The 4,564-nt window shown below is 33.4% G+C and overlaps 1 non-coding gene across 1 annotated transcript; it reads left to right on the top strand.

Moving 5' to 3' along the window:
* Positions 1–3,439: 3,439 nt before the first annotated feature.
* LOC118891418 lies at positions 3,440–3,547 on the top strand. The gene has a single exon (XR_005018996.1). It is a non-coding gene; the product is annotated as a U6 spliceosomal RNA (small nuclear RNA).
* Positions 3,548–4,564: the final 1,017 nt, after the last annotated feature.

Here is a 4,564-nt window from a genome sequence, read left to right as displayed (position 1 = left end):
TAAGATAGCTGGAATCTCATACCTGCTTCTGCATTCAGTCCGTACATGTCACATGTTACATGTCATATAACCTCAGGAAAACTCTTCTGTATACCCACAAGAGAAAAAGTGAAAAATGAAAATAGCTTATTAGTAGTATCACGAACATTGTTTTGACCTGACAGACCACCTGAAATGGTCCCAGGGGACACCAGGGCTCTTGAGACCACACGTGGAGAACTGTTGCTCTGAGAATTGCTCTCTTCCCCATATCCAACCTCACCACAATGGTTTCAGAGAGGTCAAGACCTTGCCATTTCTGCTGTATGAATCTTTCCAGGTGTCCATAGTTGACTAGTTGAGTAATAGAGAAGGAACCCAAGGAGACTTAATTTAACTTTCTCTCTGAAGAATTTATAATTAAGATGGAAAGATAATAAGTTAGTCCTTTGTCTGGCTGGATGGGTAATATATAAACATGAAACTGTGTGGCAGCTATTTTCAGAACACCATGTAGATTATACAGTAGAGAAAGCCACTCTGCAAAGAGAAAACAATAATGCAAAGGATCAAGTGAAGTAGAGGCCAGAATTAGAGAGCATGCTGATGACTTGGCACGGTCCAGGCCCTTTACAGTCTTCTTGCATTTGCAGTAATCAACACCTTGGCATTCCAATAATAAACTTCCATTTTCTTTTGGTTTCCTCATGTTGGTTCCTGATATTAAAGAGTCCTACTTAATACACAGTGGTTTTCTTTATAGTTATAATTGCTTTGAAACAGACAATATAATCTCAAAAGGGCATTTAGAAGTCCTGTGAAGCAGCTCTAAGTTGGAATTTTTACAAAATATATTATTTCCTAAGAAATATGAAATATGAAATTCAACAAGTATGTTGATTTCCTCCTGAAATGCTCAGAGGCAAAAAGCTAACTGCACAAGCACAGCACTCCTTACTTTGGAAATATCTAAATTATATTATTCTCGGTGGTCATTTTATATGTCCTAATAAAAAAATGCAACAAATTATTTTCTAAAATGTAAAGGTTCACCTATATGAGAAATGGTAATATAAGATTAAAACTCAATATAGGATTAAAATTCAGAAGCAATTACAGTAGGGATTAGATATGGCCACGTTAATATGAATTTAGCTCTGATTTGAGGGCAAGGACATAAATTAAATGACAACTCTTCTAGAACTGGGATGTAGATACTTTTTCTTATGGTTAAGAAGGTCCTTTCAAAATGTCTTCTAAATATGACTAATATTTGTTGAATATAACTTTACTTGCCTAGAGCTGTGCAAGTGTTTCACAAACGTTATCATTTAATCCTCACAACAACCCAACGATGAAGATAATTATCCTCATTTTACAAATATGAGAAGTAAAGTTCAGGAATATGGCCTGAGATCACCTGGCTTACAAAACAAAGAGATTGAATATGAACCTGTATATTTAACTTCAAAGTCTGTACTTTCTCCTTTAAACTACAGCAAATACATGCTTTGTACAACTTAAATATTAAACCCAATTGAGAAAAATCAATCAAATAAAAATGAAGCACACATAAACTCAAGTAAATAAACTGTATGCCCATCTTTTCAAGCATTCTATTTCTTTGCATAGAGCCTCGCTCATGGCAGGCATTCAACAAATATTTTTTAATTTATTAATACAGGAAATGGATTTGACTTATTGCTGAGAAATCATAAATGTGATCAGGTAAAAAGAAACCATATTGGAATTTTTAGACTACTTTTTTCCACTGGGTAAACTTTTGCTTCCTTCATCAAATAATAAAAAGTTCTTCACTCTTCATTAGCATTTATGTCTAAATGTCTTCCCTGATCAAGCTCTTGAGAAGAAAAATATGAAATACTACTCAGAGTCTATTAAAATTTGTTGAAAATATTTTATATCAAGTAATACACTAAAAGGTTTACATATATCATTTAATTTAATCTTTTTAAAAAAAATTTTTGGCCACACTGCGTGGCATGTGGGATCTAGTTCCCCAACCAGGTATAGAACCTGAGCCCCTTGCAGTGGAAGCACAAAGTCTTAACCACTGGACTGCCAGGGAAGTCCCATTTCATTTAATCTTCATTACAGAAGAGGAAAGTAAAGTATACAGGTAATAAGTATATGTCCTTGGATTACTATTCAGTAATTGTAAATCCAAAATCGGAGCCCAAGTCTTCTAAATCCTGTGTAGTTTCCATTATACCAGTAGCTTCCAAAGTGGGGTCTAAGTACCCAAGGAGTATACAAGATCAAAAAAATTATTAAAACTTCTATTATATATATTATAAATATACATTTATAGTATAAATTCTGTTACATACTATATATTTAATTTTAATTATTTTTATGACTTACAAATTATATTAGTATAGTATAACAAGTATAAAATTTATACATAAATATATACTTATTGAGTGCACGTAAGTAAAAATATATTGTTGATGGAAGTCACAGTCAAAAACTACACTATACCACACTGCCCTTCCATAACATTCTCTCCAAAACACACAATACACACACACAGAGTAAATTAAAGGAATAAACAGGCTAAGATCTTTGTCTACAGCCAGTAGATGCTGAAACTTGACACAGACTAACCTTGTTCTGCTCACTCATAGGTATAAACTAGGAAATCCTCTGCCTGGAAAGCCTAACTCTAGACCTATCCTCTGGGAGCCTTCAATCATAAACATCAATAGTGCAGGCCTGCCACAGCTTCATCAACTTAGGTTTCTAGTTTCTTCATTAATAGGTCAAAGATGGTTCAAAAAGGGCCGGCTGGGATGCCAATATACATGATATATGGAAAAAAAGAAAGTTTAAACAAATAGAGGAACACTTAATTTAGGTATTTTAGAAGTCTTTCCTATTAAACTAATATGAACTGAATTCCCAAATTCAAAAAAAAAAAAAAAGTATTAAGAATCAGTAGGAGATTTTCAAGACAAACTCATCAAAACCTTTCAACAATATTCCAGTACAGACATAGCAGCTGATCAAAGCTAGCTCCTTAAAGCCCTATTTGTTAAAAACAGAAACAGCCAATTAGAAAAGAGAACCCAAGTAAATGGTAAGAAGTCAACTTAAAGGAATTAAAATAAGTAGTAGAATATCATCAGAAAAGAATAAAAGGAATATGAGGAAAAGGTAAAAATCTTATGTCAGTTCAAATTGAATAGACTATTCACAATAGCAAACTTCCAAAAGATAAGAAGGGAAAGAACTGTTCAGGGGAAGCCTATCAGTTTAAGCCATACTCAAATATAAACCATAATGAATGCTGATAGTGTGAAAAGGTAAGACACTGAAAAAGTTAAGAATAAGTCCCATTGGGCCAATTTAGGGATCCAACAATGACAAACCTCCAAAAATATAATTATCATTTTATTGTATCCACTACTATCACAAGGCAATAGGAACAAAGCCAATAGTACTTGCTTTGTCAGCACATATTACTAAAACTGAAATGATATAGAAAAGATTACTATAATCCCTATGCAAGGGTGACATGCCAATTCTTAAACTGTTTTATATTTTTCTTATATTTAAAAAAAGAAGTGCAAGAAGGATGAATCAGAAACTAATGAGATTAGTTACATACAGGTGTTAAGGGGGAACAAAATGGAAGGGATTGTGGAGAGGGCAGTGACTCTTTCATGAATATACATTTAATATAGTTTTGACATTGACTTTTTGAATCATGTTGTTTTATGTATTCAAAAATAAAATTAAAAACACTAGGAGAACAAAACCTCAAATAACAGGAACAATATAACTATATCCCAAATTAAATAAGTAAACACATAAATAAATAAATAACCATACCAAAGGGGAAAATTAGGACTAACCTGAGTAACTTTAAAACATTGTAGTCTGACTATATACCCCAAGTCTAAAGCCAAAAAGAACTGTAAACAAATACGGAACTCTAGTTAGAGGGTTTTTGATGGCAGTGTGAGTTAGCAATTCTGAAACTACTTTCTATGCATTGTAGGACTGAGGAAATGATTAAATATCTAGAGAATTAAAGAAGCCAGGTTTCTCACTGTTGGAGAAGGCAGTTACAAATATGAAAAGGGGAAGGCTAGAATGAATCCTCGCGTGCTGAATTGGATGAAAGTTATCAGCATAAACTCATGGGTTTTAAGAGATAGACAGATAGATAGATAGATGATAGATAGTAGAGAAAGAAAAAATAAATGGATGTAGATATATTTATATCTCTTCGTTCTGCCTGTTGAAAAGGCCTAGAAACAAAGACACCCAGCAGCAATGAGACAGTCTAAATCCTGATCTTGGTTTCTAAATACCAACCCCCATTAAAAGGAACTGGCTTCCTTGGAAATACAGTTGACTCTTAGTGTTGAGGCAGGAAAAATAAAAAGTGAGCCTGGAACATCTTGTAGTTCCAGAAAGTAAGACGGTGCTCAAAAAAATGATGGAGGTATGCCAAAAGGAATAGGAATCAGTTTGAAGGGTTTCCACTGTAAATATGAAACAAACTGAGCGGTAAAATAAAATAATGATAGTAACAAAATACTCATGGAATAAAAAG

The sequence above is a fragment of the Balaenoptera musculus genome, chromosome 2 (genome assembly GCF_009873245.2).
Source record: "Balaenoptera musculus isolate JJ_BM4_2016_0621 chromosome 2, mBalMus1.pri.v3, whole genome shotgun sequence".
In the NCBI taxonomy this organism is placed as follows: domain Eukaryota; kingdom Metazoa; phylum Chordata; class Mammalia; order Artiodactyla; family Balaenopteridae; genus Balaenoptera; species Balaenoptera musculus.
The sequence above is the reverse complement of the archived record's forward strand: the minus strand, read 5'-3'. Positions and strand labels throughout refer to the sequence as shown.